Here is a 21,779-nt window from a genome sequence, read left to right as displayed (position 1 = left end):
ATTTCCCAAAATAGTGCCAGGTGGAATTTTATAAACAATTCTGAAATACACCCTGAAGGAACTTTAATAGCTCACTTTCTTAATTGACTAAATTCCCAGAATTAACTAAAATTCCTGAAGGTTCCTCCGAGTTCTGGGGAAACATTTATAGGCACATAGGCATGGATCCTTATGTTTTGAACAGAAGTGCATGAGGGGATGTTATCACACATAACAAATTAAACGACACGCCAAAATAAGCAAAGGCCTTAGAAAGATGTATGGCCTGTGATTTTGTTGTTTTCTGCCCACATGTCATAAATTGCCAAAATCAGAAATTTCCAACAATTTCTCATGTTTAGTATACTTACCAGTAAGGCAGATGTTGAAATTATGTGAAAAGACAGTTTATTCAATTTAGTTCTCTAAGCTCAGTCAGCGTCCTAGATGGAAAATGATTTTACCTCATAACAGTAGAACATATTTCCACAATATTAATAACTGCATATACAACTATATATTCACTTGTTCAACCATTTTGGGGGGATTTACTGTTAATAGGAACAGTATCTACCAAGGTTTGCTATTTCCCCTTCTTCTGAGCAGAATTGAGGCTAGTTTTCCTCAAAAAGTGACACATTTGTCCCCAGGACTCGATTATTCCCTCTACCTCCTCTGAGCCAGGGGCCTGGTAACCCCTGGGTGTATTGACATAGCCTCTTGGTCAATTAAGGACCTTATTAAAAGGCTAACCCACTTAGAGTCCAGGTCCTTCAGATTGGGAATTTGTCTTGGGGCTGCTCAAATCTTCACATCTATGGACTAGACTAATTTCCATATAGAAATGGGGTGGTGGTGTGCTATCAAGTAACTAAGGGCTACCCTATCTTTCTATGCTACAGCTGTCAGCTTTCTTTTATTAACTGTGCAATGCCCTGGGAGTGATTCTTTTATCCCACTATCTTGATCCTGAAATAAGAGGGAATAGGACTATGTCAAACCCAAACCTACTATGTAAAGGAACTTACTAACTCATTGTAAGTAGTATAGATATCATAGGGTTATTGAGGGTGAAGGGCACTGCATAGACCTATAACTGGAAGGAACATCAGAGGTCATTTGGTCTAATACTCTCATTGTGCAGATGAGGAAGCATGTTTAGAAAGATTAGGTGACTTGTCCAAGGTCACAGGGTTATTATCAGAGGTAGTATTGGAACCCATGTCTAAGTGGGGGCCACATGGCTCCATGATTAATTTATAGTCCCTATCTAAAAGGAATTTATAATCTTGGGGAGCAGATAACAAGGACAAGCAGTTTTCCCCTTTAAAACACTCAAATTATCAATAAGTAATGCTTGGAGAGTAAGAGTAGATTTAAGTTTCTGTTAGGTTTCAATTCTAAATTCCAATTTAGAATGCCTGCCTAAGTAGTTACTGATTTAGAGAGGCTCCTTAGCTCATGTATATAGAAGTCCCATTACCTTTCCTTCTGCATATATAGACAAGTTAGCAAATTACTAGTTTGTAGGAATAACATACCATTCTGGGTTCTTATCCCCCTACCTCCCAAATGGGAGCCATTCATTACCCATGACTGCTGAAGTGCAGACATGTTTCTGGAAATTCCAGTGCTTTTTTTCCAATACAATCACTATATCACAAAATTTCTGCGTGTAAAGTAACTTCAAAGGCCAACCTGAATGGTATCCCACCTGAACAAATATCTTTTCTCTAACATCTGGGACAAGTGGTCATCTAGCCTTTGCTTAAATACTTGCAATGAAGGGGAATTCATTACCTCATGATTCATTCCACCTTTGATGTGTTTGAATGTGTTATTGTAAATAGAGGTTGGGAATATCTGTGATACTTCAGTTGAACAGCAAATGAAATTTAGCAGCTGAATCACCACTTAGAATATTATTTCTGATAGCTCTTTTACATTCCTAAAGTGCTTTTGGGTCTGCAAAGGGCTTCCCTTACCATCCTGTTGTATAAGTGTAAACAGAAGCTAGAGAAACTGGAGATAAGAGGAGCACATATGTTCATACTGCTAGGAAGGTGTCAGGGTGAGGACTGGAAGTTAGGTCTCCAATCTCCAAATGCAGTCTTTTTTCAATGAAACAACACTGCCTCTCATGGGAAAATGCCTCTGAATTCCCAGAAATCAATTTGGAAAGGAACTTTTGCAGCAAAATTTGTTTGGAAATGGAAGACTATGATAGAGAGATCAAAGCAAAAGAAGAAAGATGTGGGAAAAGATGTAAGTAGCGAAATAAAAGGATAAACAAAGTGCAGAATTCAGAGGAGAAAAAGTCTTTTCTGGCTAGAGTTTGGGGGAGAGGAATATAAGCAGGGAAGACTTTATAGAGAACAGCACTTCGGAGTTAGACTTCTGGGCAGGACTGTTTATGTGACAAAACACTAAAAATGCATCAGGACCCAAATGAGAGAACAGTCAGTGGCCCAACTTCCATCACATATAATTCATATAGGTGGAAGTAGCCTTATAGAATAGAGGTGACAGACAATGTGGGAGAAGAATTATTATTTTTTAAAGCCAATGAAAATCTTCTATCTGCGCAGAGTACTTGTGGGCATAATTATTTTTAAATCTATTTACAGTACTATTTTAATCCCTTTAAATAGCCTGTAATTTAAAAAATGAATCTGGGGTTACTATATAACTTGTATATTTTATTGGGTTATTATATGTAAAGTATTTCTTTCTCTGAAATAAAGGAAACAACCTCCTGATGGAAAGCTTAAAAGTTGATTTTTCAAAAACATTTGCTCCACTGGTTTAGATGCACCTTACTAGTGCTATAAATGTGGGAAATGCAACTGTTATGGACTCTTTTTTAGAACACTACTATTATGGCAGATGAATTGTTTATATTTCTGAGTAACTGGAATATTTAAGGTAATAAGGTCTTGCCAGTAAAATTTAGGTCAAGAAGCCAAGTGACATAATCCAAATACATTACAGGACAGTATATCTTTGGTGAGCATAATTTACAATTTGCAAAATTCTCCAGTTCGGTTGTTTATTTATTTTCTTTCTTTATTTCCCTCATTAACAATAAATAGCTTTGCAGCTTCCAAGCTCACCGAAGCAGAACATGTATTTTAGACTGCTGCCAAGGGCCAATAATTTCATAGCAGCAGCAGAAGCAGCAGCAGCAGCAGCAGCAGCAGCTAAATGCAATGAACCTTTACATCTGCAGGCATCTGCTGCTTCTCTCTTTAACCCTATATTAGTTTTCCATGCTTATTTCCTCCTTTCCCCTTTGTTTTTTTGTCCCTCACCTTCTGAAACTGAAGATTGTTTTTTCTAAATGTCAAAAACCTTTCCTAGTATTTCTGTTCTTTCCATTCTTTTTGACATATTACACTTTTATCTACAAGAAACCAAAACACAACCAATAACAGAGAACCAAAGAAAGCAAGTGTATATATAATAGAGAAATGCCAGGAGAATAGGTTTGAGTGATTCCAAGGTCATTTCACTTCTATTTCAAAACTTGAATGCTTTTAAGATATCTTAATTTTGTTTGCTGAAATCATCTCTGTGATAAATAAATAGAATTTAGAGGTATATACATAGTTTAAGAATTATGCTGTTCATTAAATAGTGGAAATGAGATGCTAAAATTTCAAGTTGAAGTCTTTTGTCTATTAAATAGTAACCAGTTGCATGTTGAGGACTCTACCCTTAGTCATGGTGTTCAACATATCACTGGAGAAACTGATTAACTAGAATGATCAGAAACACTTTGACGTTTAGAGAATAATGTGAAAATAATCCTGGATTTGGAGTCAGAGAAGTTAGATTCAAAGTCCTCCTGTGTCACTTATTGGCTTTGTGACCTTGGGCAACTCACTAAACATCTCTGGGCTTCAGTTTGCTCATTTCCAGAAGGAGGATTGAAGACCAGATGACTTTTAAGATCCCTTCCAGTTCCAGATTTCTGACACTATAGCTAAATATCTCATTGTGTTCACTGAAGTACTTGCTTTTTTGTATCTTCCCCTCCTTGCAAGAAATTTTATCATTTATTTTTCACTTTTTACAGACTTGAGGAAATGCCAAAAGTTGACACGATTGTTCCTGTTGTTCAATCATTTCTGACTCTTTGTGATTCCATTTGGGGTTTTCTTGGCAAAGACAATGGTGTGGTTTGCCATTTTCTTCTCCAGCTTATTTTACAGATGAAGAAACTGATGTAACAGGGTTAGGTGACTTACCCAGGGTTACACAGTTAGTAAGAGTCTCAGGCCAGATTTGAACTCAGAAAGTTGTCTTCTTGACTCCCAACACTCTATCTACTGTGCTACCAAGCTATCTATCACTTGAATCACAGCAGGAAAGTTAAATAAAAATATTACTAAAGACCTTAATATAGAGAAACACCTAATAATATATGCATAAGAAGACACTGACTGAAAAGTCCACTTCAAAAATACATCAAGAAATATTTTTCCCATTTCTTCAAGAGAATCATTTTACAAATATCAAAAACTCCAAAAAAATTATTCTAACACTCTCTAAAGGATTACTTTTCTTCCAGAGTTACATTAATAGGTAGAAATATCCTCAAACAATTGGACAGTCTCAAACAAAATGATATTCTAAATGCAGCAGTCACTTTTGGGAAAGTGAAAGAGCTGGTCAAATTACTAAAAATACTTAAGAACAAAATCTGTTTTTGCTCAGAAATTGAAAGTCTATACACAGACTTGAATATCTTTGAAAAATTCTTTGGTTGGCTTGTGCTTTGCATTTCTGTTTCCCCCTCCCTGTATAACAGGAAGACTTCAAAATTCTTTCCTTTGAGCTGGATGATTTGGAACAGTATAATTTTCTCTCCTTCCCCAAACAATAACCAATCACAGAACACAGGACCTTGTGCTCTTTTATATATTACAATAAAGTAGTTGTTCAAGCTTAGACAAAAACAGATGACATTCCTGACCAAGAATATCGGGTCTTGATCAACATTCCTCCATATATTTGTTGCCACCTTTTTTCTTCCTTTTGCTTTTTTAATTTACCTTTCCAAACATAGTCAAAACCATTGAACCAACTGACTCTTCTCAGACAACCATCTACTTCAGGAAATTTCTGTAAAGTTTTAAGCTGAATTTCACCCACCTGTTTTTATACTTTATTCCCATGGCTGGTTAAATTTAGTATTGTTTTGCCCAATTCAGCCACTTCTTACCTTTCCAGCCCTAATAATAATAATAGTAAATATTTATAAAGTGGTGTAGGGTTTGCAAAGTACCTTATAATTATTTTCTCATTTTATCCTCCCAATAAACTTGGGAAGTTTTATTATTGTTCCCATTTTATAGATGAGGAATTAAGACTGAAAGAGTTTAAGTGACTTCTATGCCCAGGGCTATATAGCTAGGAAGGATCTGGGCAGTGTTTGAACTAGAGTCTTCCTAATTTCAGATCTAGTTATGTGTTTTTGTTTATCCTTCATTCTTGAGGATGACCAATGACATGAGGAAGGTGATGTCTTGACTTGCAAGTGAATTGGATTTAAGTGAGGCAGGGCTGAGCAGTCATCAGCCTCACTCTCTCCTCCAATTACATCTGGATCCAGTGGCAAGACATGAATCAGGACTGCTAGGAATGGCTCTGAATGTGGTGGGAGACATAATGACCTTTTTAAGCTAAGGTCTTTCCTATGGCTTAGTTTGTCTGAGGCAACACTCATTCAGTGTTTAAGGCTAGGTAAGAAATGAGGCAAAAATGGCCTCTTTTACCTATTCAAAGAAAAATCTATCTGGGAGGTGAAGACCCTCTGAGTTTCTGGCCAACCGAAATAAATGCTATTTACACTCACTATCTTGCTGCTTCATTAGCAAAGTCAGGAGGAAACAGAAAAGGCTACCAGATCTACCATATCATTAATTGGGAGAAGGTATACTAAGAGCTAGCATTCTCTTTTAGGTATTAAGTTTCTTTTTGCCTTGAAAGGAAGAAATCTTAAGCTTTTGTTATGTAGCTGAGTTGGATTACCACTGAGTAGGAGCTGGAGGCTAAGTTTCATAATTTCTGGAAGAGTTTCTGTAGTACATTGCATTTTATAATATATCTCATCCTTTGAAAGCAGTTTACTCCTGACCTATTAAGAGATTATGGTTCATAACTATCGGGTGTCAATCACTTCAATACTACTTTTCATCACTTGTCTAAACTTTTGTCTAAAGTTCAGACTAGGAGCAGCTAGGTGGTGCAGTGGCTAGAGCACCAGTGCAGGAGTCAGGAGGACCTGAGTTCAAATCTCACCTCAGACACTTGTTACTCACTAACTGTGTGACCTTGGGCAAGTCACTTAACCCCAATTGCCTCATCCTGGGTCATCTCCAGTCATCCTGATGAATATCTGGTCACTGGATTCAGATGACTCTGGAGGAGAAGTGAGACTGGTGAGCTGCACAGCCCTCCCTCACTGAAAACAAAGTCAAGTGCAAGTCAAGTCATTATTTCTCTGATGGCATGGTCTTCTTCAGCTATGAAGGACAAACACACACACACACACACACACACACACTCTCTCTCTCTCTCTCTCTCTCTCTCTCAAGTGTCAGTCATTACACACCTTGGACTGTCCATCCATTCCATTTTTTAATGTTCCTTTAATAAATAAGCACAGACTTTGCCATATTAATCCCCCAAAGGCTCTATTTCCCTTTGAAGACAAAAGCCAAGGAACCAATCAATTTGGTGAATATCACTCGTAAATATCATTAATACCACCCCCGCACACACACATACACTCCTAAAATGTAGTAGGCTGTTGCAAGTTCAGATGTCACATGGATGTTCTAGAATGACCTCAAAGCATTAGAACTTCACTTTTTCCCCCCTATGATTTGAGAGGAAATGAAGGAGAAATTCTCAGAGCCAAGGGCAGGGGAAATGGGTTTTGGGAGGTATACTTTGCCAAGTAAGAGCAGACCAGCCAACTGCACCATGGCAAAGGAAGGTAATAGAATGCAACAAACAAGAAAGGGGAATTTTCTTAAGGCATGTACTCTATTTTTTCTTTCTTCCTTTCTGCCAAAGATAGCAAAGATGGCTATGGCAGAGGAAAGTAAAAGAGCTAGAGAGTCGATAACTTTTCAGTGCAGAACTGGCCACAGATGAAGTATAATCTGGCCCGATAGACCTTATACTGTTTACAGATGTCTTTGGGAAATGGCTCTGAGAAGATCTGAAGGTTTCATTTATTTTGGTCATAAACCAACAGTTTGTTATTTCTGTGGGAGGAAAAAGAAATCTCAAATATCTCAGAAACAGGCTATCTTTTATGGTGTTTTAAATCAGAATGATATAATGCTTTGTTTCTTTTTTAAGAATAAGAGTAAATTAGAGTCAACAAGTGTTTTTTTGGCTTTTTTTAGAAAAGTCAGTACACATTTATGGACTTATTAATTAGAATTAATGATCTCTATACATGCTGCTTCTGCTATGGTCTGGAATCTTGATGGCTTGAAAATCTTGCCATTACATACATTGATATTTTTTCAAAATTATAACAATTCTACTCATCTGGAAACACCTGCTTATTAGCCATACTGGGCCTGAGTATCTTACTTTGTAATTTCTTTTATTTCCTTATTCAAAATACAGATTGGTTTATTTTTTTAAGTATCTATTTATAAGATGCTTTTTAAAATCATCACCCCCTCATCAGAAATACAGAATCTCTATAATAGAGGACATAACACAAGACTATTTTTTAACAGATTAATTTGACATTTGCGTAATTTAGATTTTTGCAGGTAACTGATTACATACTAAATAAATTCCATGAATGACCTTTTTTAGAGAAGTTCATTTCTGTTTTCACACTTTTTTGTTTGTTTATTGTCACATTTTCATAGACCTTGGAAAAGGAGGTATAAAAAAGTCCATTGTTTTACCTAAAGCAGTAGGTAAAAGCAAATGCGCACACACACACACACACACACACACAGAGTCTTTGAAACACCTACAGGCATGTGTCTTGTGAAATTGATCGCCAAGTCCTTATTTCATGTACAGAGTATATAGTAGAAAGCCAAGAATAGATCAGCAAGAATGTGTTTTTTTTTTTTAAGCTTCCCTTTGTCAAAGTTGGTAGGCCCCCAAAGTGACTTATAGCTCTGTTTTCTGTTCTGAGAGCTGGTTACAATGCCAGTACCATTCTTTATATGTTTCTTTTGAAACAGATTGAGTGGTTTAGAGATTTGTCTTCAGAAAAAAACAAAAACCCACAAACATCCTTAAAGCTGCCAACAGGTCAACTAATAAAAAAAATTCCTAAAAATGTAACCAAAATACATACAGCATAGCTATCAATGAGAAGTCATGATCTTAGATAGTAAATTCATTTGGATGTCAATATTCATAGACATATCATTATACAAAGGTGAAAGCAACATGAGCTATGTGTTGCTATGAACTCTTCTTATATTTTATTTCATTTTAAAAGTTGGAATTTCATCATGAATAACGAAAACTACTAAAAGCAGGAATTAGGTGTCTAGAAGACTTGTATCCTCTAAAGGAAGATGTTCTTGGGAGTTGGTGAAGGAGACACATCCAGACACATGTCTTGGAAAGCGTGGTACAAGGAAAAGGGAATTATTCTTGGAGTCGCAGGATTCAATTCAGTGTTTATATATATATATATATATATATATATATATATATATATATATATATATATATATATATATATATATATATATACACTTGTGTCTAATAATAGCAATATCTAGGGAGGGGTGGGGAGAGGGAAAAAAGACGTTTACAGGATAATTTTATTATATATTTAAAAGGAGTTGAAAGTTGTACATAACAGATTATGGAAATGCTTCTTTTATTCCATAAGATGCTTTTTAAAATCATCACCCCCTCATCAGAAATATGGATTAAATTAATCCATAATTAAAATTAAATAAATCTTAAAGAACAATTCAGTGCAATAATGGGACAAAAATGATGTCTATCAGTGTTTTCCCACAATTTAGATTAGTTTCTTCCTTTCTCCTTTCTACCTACAACAGGGATACATTTTCACTAACAGGATAAAAAGTTGTCCTGCGACTCGATTGGTCCCTGTTTTTCTTCTTAGTCGCCTGGGCTTCCAATTTAGAATAGAATAGGCCTCCAAGTTGGAATTCAGAAGGTTTCACAAGTTCCTATGCCCTTCACTATGTCTTGATGACACAATATGTTTCCATATGGAGACAGGGGTGAAGGGCACTTGTCCTTCAAAGCTAAGCGTAACTATTTCCTTGTGGCACGTCCTCATGAGATGAGGACAAAGTTTAGCCTCCTTTTGTGAACAGTTCAATAATTTGTGAGTGATTCATTTCATCTCATCACCAAAACTGAACTCAAAGAGTGCTAGTGTCAGAGGTACCTCCAACAAATGAGCATGTACATAGCATCGCCTATGCCTCGGCACAATGCTAGGTACTGAGGATATAAATAAATAGTTATTTATTCTCCAACAAATGCTTTGGGAGAAATTTGGGGAAGAAAGGACAATGGTGACAGATTTAGAGCAGAAAAGGACCATGGAAATTACTTTGTCCAGCGTTCAAAAGAAGAAGAAAATGAAATTTAAACTAATTGAATGGCTTGCCCACCATCATATCCTCAGCAAGTTAACAGTTAGAAGACAGAATTCAAGTTCTCTAACCTCAAATCGGGGGCACTTTTCACTTCACCAGGAAAATTGTTTTATATCCCATATTCAACATTAACTGTCTAAAACAACTTTGGGTAAATTATTTCACCTTTCTGAATTTTGTTTTTTTCTCGTCTGTCAAATGAGGACAAGAGACCTTGAACATAGTAGATGCTTGATAGAAGTCTTGAATTGAATCCAATTGGCACTACATGCATCACAATGTTTTTGTGGGTCAAGCACTTGGTAAACAGTAAAGAACTATGAAAGTATGAGGCAACATTATTATCATATAAAGTCTATGTTCTTGACAAGGGAAAAAATGTAACAGTTGAAATTGTTTCATGTTTCATGAACATATAGATTATGGAAAACTATTTGGTTCTGGTAAGGGAAAGGGAGAATAGGGAGAGGGAGGAAAGGGAGAGATAAGGAGAAGGGGAAAAGAGAGGAAAGGAGAAAAGAAAGATTCCTGAAATTAATCCAGGGCTCTAAGGGATGGGTGGGATCCAAAGCATAGCTTAAAACTAGCCTCTATATCAATGGCCTATTGCCAATTATAACTGAATAGGAGAAGGTCATCAAGTTATTCCATCAGCATATGATAATTTGGGCAGGAATTATATATGGACAAGAATTTGGGCTTAGCACTGAGTAAGGAGAGATCAATGTGCATTACAAATCCATGCAGTACTTTCATTGAGTCTCAATTACCCCCTGGCACAAAAGCTCATCATTTTAATATCAGTATTGTCAACAAGAAACAATGTGTTACCCTGGAGAGGGACAACCTTTGAGTCAAGTTAAGTCCCATCTTTCACCCATACTGATTGGGTGACCCTGATCAAGTTCCTTAACCTTTGTGTGACTTGATACACTCTCTAAGGTTACAAGAGGCAGAGCAATTGCCTATCTGAATTAGTAGAAAATATTTCCTCACAAGATAGTTCTTCATACAAATGAAATAACAAATCTGGACTTCAATGAAAAAAAAATAAATTTTTGCCAATGGTACGTGGCAACAAATCTTGGAAAAACACACACTCAGAAGAATCACATGGAAGGTGACATAAGCATAGTAGAAGATATTACAAATGGTACTTTATGTGCCACAAGTAATATGAAAGGTATGAGGGCATTTGTGCTTGGAGAAGGAAGAATGTCCATAATATAGTAACATATGAGATAATAGATGAACAGTTCCATTACTGCATAATCACAAATTTACAAAGATTTAGAGGAAGGACCTTAATGAATTGTGCAGATTCTGTATGGAAGATTTTTTTTCCCAATCTTGGTCAGAAGTTCAACACTATTAGAAGATAGTGACTGGCTGAGAGTGATGCCAGCAAAGGAAATACATTGCCATAGCTTAGGGCATCTCTGAAGCAGAAAGGACAGATATGTGTATTTCAAGAATAATATGGATCAGAATTTCCCATAGGCTTGACTTGATCACAGTACTAAGGAGTGCTTTATAATGATAAAATTGTTCTATACATTACACATGTAACAAATATTTAATCTTTTCCTACTGTCCTTCAGGATTAGCAAAAAAATGGTAGAAAAATTTTAAGATGTTGGAAGAATCTGAGAGACTACAACCTACCTAGTGGCAAAGCAAGAGTGGAGACCTGAGCATCCTCACTTTTAGCCCCAAATCTATGCTTACTTTACTAGAGAAATATTTAAATGGCTGAGTAAGATTTTGTACCGTAAGATTTTTCTTTTTTAAAGATTGGTTAGGTAGGAATTACATACATTTGAACTAGCCTGCTTTTCTAACTAAAAGCTAGGAAAAAAGCTATTAAATCAAAAGAATTCTATCTTCCTTCAGTTTATTGATTTCCATGTGATGCTTTTATTTGGAGGGAAGGTAGACTCAGTTTGTGATTTCATAATTTATTAAACTCCAGGCAGACAACTGGACAATAACTAATGTAAAATTTGAGAGTTGCCTACTGATACTGTAAGGTCACATGAGTTACTCATAGTTACATAGCTAATATAATACTAAAAAATTTAATAATAATACTTCCGAGGAAGTATTTATGCCAAGGTCTCCTCAAATCCAAGGATGGCTCTCTGTCTACCAAGCCCTTCTGCTTTTTTGATTCCAACAAATCTCTTGAATAATATTACTAGCAATAATTGGATATTTAATTTTATGCAACATGGGCATGTGGCTGCCACCAAACAGTGGCTATAAGGTGTTTCAAGAGCCCTGAAAGAAATACAATTTTGCTTTTGCTTTTGGGGGTCAGTTAATTATATCCTAGCTCTCCTGATCTGAGAGGTTTTCTCAATGGAAAGGATGTGAAATTACACAGCTATGATTGACCAGTGGTTAAGGTCCTTGGAGACACCACAGAGTTCAGCTATTTTGGTTTTATCAGTTTGGTAGCAACAGATGACCTAAAATCTAGCACAATTTTTACTAATAAGAGAAATGGATGTGCCTATTATACTATTTTCTTGTTTCTTCAATGTATGCTGCCACTCGTTTAAATGCCTAACCCACATCCCCTGCCAACTTCTTCAAAACTTATCAAAGTTTGATCAAAGCTGAACAGAGACACTGTGACAAGGATTTCCAGCTTGTCTTAAACAAGGGCAAGACACTGACACTATTATGTCCTTCAACTTTTCAATAGTAGGAATCCAGGACAATGCTAGTTCAATAAATTAGATAGTTAACATTAACTTCAGTCAGGCAAACGGAAGAAAAAATAACAAGTGTTGGGGGAAAGGATGAGAGCATTTCTCATTTCTGAAAAGAAGCCAAAGCTTAGGACAATAACACAAATCCTGAAACACAGAGGAGGTTTGCTGCTAAGGTATTAGGCTAATGAGCTTCTCAGGAAAGGGATACCAAGTTCAGTAAAGGATTTCTCATAGGTTGCTGCAATTGTCCCCAGATCTTTGAAGTCAACTCTGCTCTGATGTTCCACTGCCAACAGCAATCCCTGATGAATGACAAATCTGTTGAAGATATAATTCCTACTTTTCTTTTTGCCTTGTTTGCTATGACAAAAGCCTCAATCCCAAGGGCTTTGAATAAGATGATGAGACAAGGAACAAACACAGAGACTGTTAAAATGCCTGCTTAGAACAGCAGCCTTACCACTTATTATGAAACCAATAATGAAATAATCATCTCTTTTAAGACACTGATAAGAAAATGAAAGCTATAGATGGATATTTGGGAAAACATTCGTTGCGGAAAGGGAAGAGCAACTGCAGACAATCAACTGTTAATAAATATCTGAGACTTCAGGCAAGTCACAAGATAAGCTGCAGCATATGTTCCTCCAGCTAGAAAATGAAATCATTTTTCTTAGAAACGATGCTGATAAGGGCCCCTCCTCTCCACCAGGCAATCATTTTATGTTTCATATTATTTGAAAAGAGCTTGATTATTTTCCTTTGAATGGAACCAGATTGATTCACATTTACCTGTCAACAGAATGTTCTCTCCCTCTGTTTTGCTTGTCTACTTAAAGGCATATGACCTAACCACCGCATTCGATAGACAGACCAGACCTGTGGCTGGACATAAGTAAGTAATGATGCGTGACCGGAAATGAAGCTTTGCATTTGCTTCAAGCCAAATTATTCTAAATTAAACCCAACAGTCTCTTAAACATGGCTTCTATTTGAAGTAATAGAGAGAGCTTGTGAATGTAGCTTTCATTCAAGGTCAGATAAAATTTTAAATATCACATCCACAGGGAAAGGTTGCACATGAAAATGATAATTATGCTATTAAACCTTGGATGTAAAGGAGATGAATATGTCCCTCCTCCCTCAATGCCCCAGAAAATAATCTTTAACATGCTCTTTTCTAGTCTTTGTAAGCCTACTGAAAATCAAAATAACGAAAGATTACTAGAACAATTGCAACGTGGGGGGTAAAGGTTAAAGATTATTTAAACAACTTGATCCCATTACCAACAAAATGGAAGGCAGTTAAATTTGATTATTATAGCAGGATGTTTAGAACTAGAGCAAAATGCTAGCGGGACTGGCAGGGATCTTAGAGACTATGTTATGTCATACAATGGCTCCTTCAGTTGTGTAGATGAGAAAAGTAAGGTACAGAAAAGTAATGATTCACCTAAATCAACATAAAATGTAATCATTTTCATGTTTCCCAAAACATCCCAGAAAAAAAAAATTGTGCACATATACCTGCTTCTCAGGGTTTTAAGGATCAATTGTGATAATGTAGATAAAGCATTTTGCAACCCTTAAAATAAATTGTGGCTATTATCAGTTGACTTTTACTAATATCTATGATTATTCTTGGATTAAGGAAAACCTGAGTTGTTCTTACTTTGAAAAACTTTGGGCAAGTCATTTAACCTCTTTATGGCTTTCTTCAAGATCTTGGTACCATGGGCATATACATTCACCCTACTTCTTTCAAAAAGAAATACGTTGTATAGAAAAGGTGAAGGAAGGTTGGCCTTGAATTTAAGAAGAGGAGCTTGGATTTTGCCTCTGACACATACTTTTTGCGTGACTCTGAGCAAATTACTTAGTATCTCGGTTCTCTTGGCAACTCTCTCAGACTGCAGGGGCAAGGATACTGTCAACTTATACTGTTGTCCAATTTCTGAATGCTGAATTTCCTATAGAAATGAAATTGCATGTCCATTCCCCATCTCTCTATTTTACCTTGCAAAAAATAAATCTACCCATAGTTTGTCTTCACTAAAAAATATTTGTGCTCAAGTACTTGTAAATTTTGACAGCTTTACATGAATAGTACTGTTCCTGTCTACCAAAAGTCTTTCTTTTTCTTTACTTAGCAAAATATTTAAAACATGTGTTAGCCCCCAATATTATTTAAAAGAAACCATCACACATAACACCAACACCAACAGCAATGCCTGCCTGTTAAGATGACTGTTTTTTTTCTGGGCAAAAATGGAACATGAAATGTAAATTATTCACAGTGCTAAAGAGCCTGTCAAGGGCATGACGGAACAAATGATACCACAAAATGGTAGCAGAGTTCCAAGATGTTAGTAGGTTGGAGTTTCTTTATAGTTAAGAAACAACAGTCCTTTCTAAAGCCTTTACATAGGATAAAATTTTTCTCAGCTACTCATATATTTTTCTTCATTCATATATGTTCTTTTCAAAAGTTATAAACAAGAAGCTGCCATGTTTCAAAAAGTTTCACATTTTAAAGGCTGCCATCTCCCACAACAGAGACTAAGAAAAATGTTAAATGACTAAAACCACCAGGGTATATTTCATTTTTTCTCTTTGTTATCATTGGTCTTATATATCCTACTCCCTCCTTCCTTTCTTCTCTCTTTCCTCTTTCTCTCTCTCTTTCTCTCTCTCTCTCTCTCTCTCTGTTTCTCTCTGTTTCTGTCTCTGTCTCTCTCTCTCTCTCTCTGTCTCTGTGTTTACCTGTTTATCTGTGTATGCATGTGCGCCTGTCTCTGTGTTTGCTCTTTCCTTTAGGTTATTGCTCCTGTTTCCTTTCTACTACTCCTACTTCTCAATTTCCCCCCTCCTGCTACAATATCCTCTTGATATTACCCTCATTTTTCTATCTCTCCTTTTCTGCAGTAGGTCCTTAAACTCATGATTACTTTTCTGTAATCCCACTTCTCATTCTACCTCTTTCTCGTAACACCACACTGTTCATTGTGATAGGGCTCTGGGCAAGTCAACAGTTATTATGTACCATTAACTTAAAGCATAAACACAAAGACAAAAAAATGCCCCAGCTTTCAAAGAGCTTTCACTATGATTAGAGGTGAAGGAACTGGGGGTGAGGGAGGCTACATCACATCTATACGGATAAGTCAATACAAAACAATTGAGGAGGGAGGTAAGGCTTCATTGAACAAGTAGCCCCTGAGTTGAGCTTTGAGGAAAGATAAGAATTCTGAAATGTAGAAGTGTTCTTAGCAATGGGATTTAGCATTTGGGTATAAGAGACAGAATGGTGAATTCATCATATCTCTCTTTGTCATTCAAAGCTCTTTACAACCTGGTCTCAACCTACCTTCATTACCTGTAATTACTCTAATTAGACATAGATGTGCAGTCTATGTTCCTTACTCTTCTCCATCTCTTGTCTATAATTCAGTAGAACCTCCACAGAAGGCCTAGTCAGTGTTCTTGGTGGACTTCAGATTGCCAGTAAAATGAACTAAGTACTGGAACACCTAATCTATGAAGGGAATGTACTTTTTTAAACCTATGAAAGTGAATTTATTTTTTGTCGTTATAAAGGAAATCTTAAGAATTGTAATTTTTCATGAACGTGTTCCATGACTTTAGCTAATGCTCATAATTTTATACTTCAAGATACTCCACTGAGGAAAATGAGTTGAAGCTGATTTTACTTGTATTTAGAATAACTAGACCAAATTTAGAATTTAGGCATTCTAAATCCCTAATGAACTAGACAGATATCTTCTACATTACTCAGTTCTATACTTTGCTGTCCTATACATTTTATACTATACTGTAGTATAGTGTAGTATAGTTGTCCATGTCCATGTCCATTCAGTTGTCCCTGAACAATGGTTTACACATACAAAAAGTAAACAACTGGTCTTTAGTGCAAAGACTGTAAGTGCAATTTTATTTTAATTTGATTTCAAATCAAGATGCAAATTTATTTCAATTTTATTGTAAAGGGAGTTAGACCTCTATTTTTTTCAGAATATACAGTGAATTTTTTTTTTTGTTTTTAGTAAATTGGTATCTGTCTGTATTCCTTTATGGACTGATTCCTAGGTCTGACTCCAGGTCCAGGATCATCAAGATCAGAGTATATGTTGGAGGCATGTCTCAGGCCTGCTTGAAGGAAATTTTAACTGATCTGTGTATATAACACCAAACATTTGTAGGCAGCAGACCAAGTACCACAAAGGAAACTAGAAACAAAAAACAATACTTAAGACCTATAGGCCTTATCTGATAACAAGTACACAAGGGAGGCACAAGAAAATCCCTCAGTGTAATTAAGGGAAGAATGGGTAGTAGAATAGATGTTACAGAAGGAATACTGTGCTGAATAGATTGATTTGAGGAGGTATCTAAAGGAAGTGTTTTAGTGGTTCGATAGCATGCATTGTATATATCTATAATTTTTGAAGAAAAGTCTAGTATTGGAAAAAAATGGAAGAGTTAGTATCATGTCTATTCATTAAAGAGGATGCAGTTGGTAGTACTGGTGTCCAAGATGACTAATTATTAGGATGATACATTTGGAGCTAGAAGGAAAGTAAAATCATTTAGTTCATACCCTTTCCCATTTTAAACATGAGAAAAATGAGGCACAAAAAGAGGTAGAGTGATTACCCAAAGTCATACAAATAGGAAGTAGTATAGCTGGGATTGGATTCCTGCTTCATTGGTTCCAAATCTTGCTCTTTCACCATAGTATAATGCTGCCTCCAAGAAAAGTCTGGAGTTTAATTGTTATCCTATGAAAATGGTAAGATGGAGGCAAAACCAAGAGGGCAGAGAAAAGGCCTCCAGCATCAGCAAACCAGGAGCAGACCTTAGGGGCCACTGAATCAACAACTGCCTGTGAAGCTCTCAGCTCACATATAGTAAAAGGGGAGGGGGGTGGGTGGATCAAACAAATGGTTAGAAGAAGATTACAAGAGTCTCCTTCCTAGTACTGGAAACAGGACTCTGTTGCTTTGTCCATAGTCAGAGATTGGTTCCAGTCCTGGTTGACGTCGAAGAGTGAGGAAGACCACTAGTACACCAAAGCTTGGGGCTGCAGTGGAACAACGCCCTCATCTCAGTTCCAGGGCAGAAAAGAGTGCTTGTAGTCACTCACAGACCAGAACACAGGCCAGGAGAGGAGTAAACACACCTCTCCTTACTTCATACCACCCTCAAAGAAATGAAAACTTAGAGGGCCCTGGAAGTATCTCTGAAAACAATTGCACAAAACTCCTGAAACTTGGGACAGTGCACCCTTCACCCTGGAAGCAGCATTCTACTTTAACAAAGAGTGAAAAAGTCAAGAAATAGGGAAAATTAGCAAATAACAACACTAAAAAAAAATACTGATTGTAGAATGTTACTGTGATGGGAAGGAAGATTAAAACACATACTCAGAAGAAGACAACAAAGTCAAAATTCCAACATCCAAAGTCTCCAAGAAAAATATGAATTGGTCTCAGGCCCTGGAGGAGCTCAAAAAGGATTTTCAAAATCAAGTAAGAGGGAGAGACCTACTATCAGATTACAGGACAAAAGTCTCTGTCCTCAGCAGGGCCAGGGTTCTGTCTGATGCAGGAGGCATGGATGCCCTGATCCCATATTGTCGATTTTGGTGAACAGGGGTGAGAAACATAAAGCTTTTTTTTTTACAAAAAATCTTAAATGGGGAACCCTGGGCCTTGGGTAGACTGTACTGGGGGTCCAGCAGATAACCTCAGTGTGGGGCAGTATTGGGTGCCACAGCAGGCTAGCCTTTGCCCCTCCAACCCCAGGTCCCTGTGAGTCGGGCACCCGTATGGAGAGAAACAGAGAACAATGAAGAAGGACTTGGCTTGGCCCACATCTGAGGACAGTTGGTGCCATCGGGATCCGTGACTCTCCAAATTCTTGAGTTGGAAGGCTGTCCAGTGCTGGCCCTTAAGATCCTAGGAGCTGTAACAACAACAGGGAAGAGGAAGTGCTATCTACCCATGGGAAGTATGGCAAAAAAAAGGTGCAAGTACTCCTGGAAGCCTTGAGCCAGGCGACTGCCTGATACAGGTACATGGTCCGCAGCATGCACAGCACCATAGACTTGGACCTGCACAAGGAGCTGAAGCAGATGCTACAGAAAGTGCACAATTTCACTTTGACCAACAGGAACAAGCTCATCATTGCCATTAAGGATAAGAATGTCAGCAAGAAGGGCAAGGCAGAGTTCGAGGGCCTCTGGGTGATTTTCTCTATTAGCCTGAAGATCCTAGAGACCGACATGAAGCGAACCCTGGAGCTGGGGCTGGAGTTCCCTCCAGATGTACCCAAGGAGCACTTCATCTATGTCTGCAGACACTGCAGGCATAGCTGCATGAGCCATGAGCATCCAAACATGAACTATGAAACCTAAGGTAACATGGATGAAGTGGATCTGAAAGACCTGGAAAAGGATGTATACAAGGGGGGAGATATAATGTATGAGGTGAGGATGAAAGTAAATGTGCCTCAGTCGACAGTGGAGGTCAAACAGGATCCTGGGGCATAGCTCAAATCTACAACTCATGCAGGAGCTTCCTGGGGTGGTGGGGGGTGGGGGTGGGGTTTGTCTCCATGGAAGAGAGAAAAGGCTCTTGTGACATTAGCAAACTTTTGGCTGCAATTGCTTTCAGTGCTGTGCTCATCTTAGCTGTTATCTTGGTAGTGTGTGTGGTGAAACTGTCCTAATAGAAAATAGGGGACTTAACCATAGACTGACTGCCAGACCTTTCTCCAGTCTCCCCCATCAAAACTTTTATTCCACTAAAAGACCAAAGTGGTTAGGTTTTTGTGTGTTTTAATGTAAGGGATCTGGATGTCTTCTACAATGAGTCTGTGTGTTTTTTAAGTATTCTTCAGACTCTACTAAGCAATGTTTGCTTTCTGGATTTGGAAGAGTTAATTTTGCACAAATTATCTGGGTATTATAGCTAATGGCTAGAAGATAATAGAAGATCTACCACAATGACCCCAAATTATCTCTCTTTAATAGGTTATTATGTGCTGCTGGTTCATGTTTACAAAGTGTCTGAATTTGACAACTAGTGTATGATTTGGGAAACAACAATACAATGGGTCATTTTGTAAAGCATTTCCTTTCTCTTATTTTCTGAAAGGAATAGTAAATAGCAAATAGACAATTTTCATCATAATACTTCAGGTCTGAGTTTAAATGAATATGCAAATAGTGAACCACAATAAATGGTGCCTGATTGATTGTACTCTGGCCAGGTTTCTCTTTAGCAACAAAAAATACCAAACTAGATCAGTAGAAAAAGTTTTCTTCCCAAGGTCTCACAAGGTTGGTCTCCCATAAACTACAGATACCTGCTCCAGTTGAGTGTTCACTCTGATGTAGATTGGTTAAGCTGCACATTAGTGCACTAGTGAAGATCAGGGAAATCTGTTTCACCAAACTGACATTTACTCCTTCACAAAAAAAAGAAAATCAAGTAAGAGAGGTAGAGCAAAAAATGGAAAAAGAGAGTGTTGCATGAAAATCATGAAAAAAGAGTCAACAACTTGGTAAAGTAGATACACAAAAACCCTAAAGAAAAAAACACCTTCTAAAACAAAATAATCCCAATGGTAAAAGAGATGCAAAAAGCCAATGAGCAAAAGAATGATGCTTTAAAAAGCAGAATTGACCAAATGGAAAAAGAAATACAAATATTCACTGAAGAAAAGAACTCTTTAAAAAGCAGAATTGGGCAAATGGAAAAGGATGTACAAAAGCTCGCTGAAGATAATAACTCCTTAAAAATAAAAATTGAGCAAATAGAAGCTAACGTCTTTATGAGGAATCAAGAAATAATAAAACAAATCAAAAGAATGAAAAAAAATATGTGAAATATCTCATTGGAGAAACAAGAGACCTGAAAAACACATCCAGGAGAGATAATTTTTGAACTAACTGAAAGCCATGGGAAAAAAAAAAAAAAAGAAAAAAACGATCCTAAACATCATATTTCAAGAATTATCAAGCAAGAAACTGAAAGAATTCACTAATCACTGCCTGAAAGAGATCTCAAAATGAAAACCCCCAGGAATATTATAACCAAATTACAGAGCTCCCAGGTCAAGGAGAGAATATAACAGGCAAACAGAAAGAAACAATTTAAGTATCATGAAGCCACAGTGAGGATAACACAAGATTGAGAAGTTTCTACATTAAAGGATAGGAGGACTTGTAATATAATATTCTGAAGTGCAAAGGAACTAGGATTACAACCAAAAATAACAACCAGAAAAATGGAGTATAATCCTTTGGTGAAAAAATAGACATTCGAGGGGGGGGGGGGGGGCAGGGGTAGTGGAGCCAAGATAGTGCAGTAGAAAGATGCTCATACTCTAGCCCTTCCCTCACAGCCCATAAAATACTTGTAAAGAATGACTCTCAAGAAATTCTGGAGCAACAGGAGCCACAGAATGAGGGAGTGAAGGAGATTTCCAGCCTGGAGTGACCTGGAAGGCTGATGGGAAAGGTCTGTTGCGCCAGACATGGAGTGGAGCACAGCCCAGCCTTGGATGTGCACAGCACCAGGAGGAGCAGGATTGGAGCATGCCTCAGGGTCAGAATCCCTAGTAGTAGTGAAGGTTTGCAAATCCCTCAACCCACAGGCATCAAAGGTCAGTGAGAGGCCTTTTTTAGCTGGGCAACAAGGGAGCAGGGTCTCCCCCTAGCCCCAGCTCCAGACAGCAAAGGCAGGGCAACAGTAGCAGCATCAGTGGGCAGCTACCACTGCAGGCAGCACCCAGCATCCATTGTTGGAGGCCTTAGCTTAAATCCCCTGGGGAAACTGAGCCCCTGATCTGAATCTCAGCACTGAGTGGCAGCCCTACTCTCCCCCTAAAAGTCCTGGAGGAATTGAGCAGTTGATCTGAACCTCAGCCCTGAGTGGTGTCCCCTCCCCCTGCTAAAGCTCCTGAAGGAACTGAGCAACTGATCTGAATCTCAGCCAACAAGCCTGGCCAGAAAGGAAATGCCTCTTCCTTGATTGTGCCACCTTGGAGGAACTGAGATCTTACAGGTCCCCCAAGTATACCTGACTCTTGACAAAAGACTCAAAAGTCAAGTAACTAGTTGGGAAAATGTCCCCAAAAAGGAAAAAAAATAAGACTGTAGAAGGTTACTTTCTTGGTGAACAGGTATTTTCTCCCATCTTTTCAGATGAGGAAGAACAAAGTTTACCATCAGTGGAAAATATACAAGTAAAGGCTTCTGCATCCCACACACCCAAAATAAATATGCAATGATCTCAGGCCATGGGAGAGCTCAAAAAGGATTTTGAAAATCAAGTAAGAGAGGTAGAGGAAAAATTGGGAAGAAAATAAGACTGATGCAAGAAAATCATGAAAAACGAGTCAACAG

At 37.6% G+C, this 21,779-nt stretch overlaps 1 pseudogene; it reads left to right on the top strand.

Annotated features, from left to right (window-relative positions):
* Positions 1-14,665: 14,665 nt before the first annotated feature.
* On the top strand, positions 14,666-19,096 carry LOC140499956 (regulator of G-protein signaling 9-binding protein-like; annotated as a pseudogene).
* Positions 19,097-21,779: the final 2,683 nt, after the last annotated feature.

This window comes from Notamacropus eugenii, chromosome 1 (assembly GCF_028372415.1).
Source record: "Notamacropus eugenii isolate mMacEug1 chromosome 1, mMacEug1.pri_v2, whole genome shotgun sequence".
In the NCBI taxonomy this organism is placed as follows: domain Eukaryota; kingdom Metazoa; phylum Chordata; class Mammalia; order Diprotodontia; family Macropodidae; genus Notamacropus; species Notamacropus eugenii.
The sequence above is the reverse complement of the archived record's forward strand: the minus strand, read 5'-3'. Positions and strand labels throughout refer to the sequence as shown.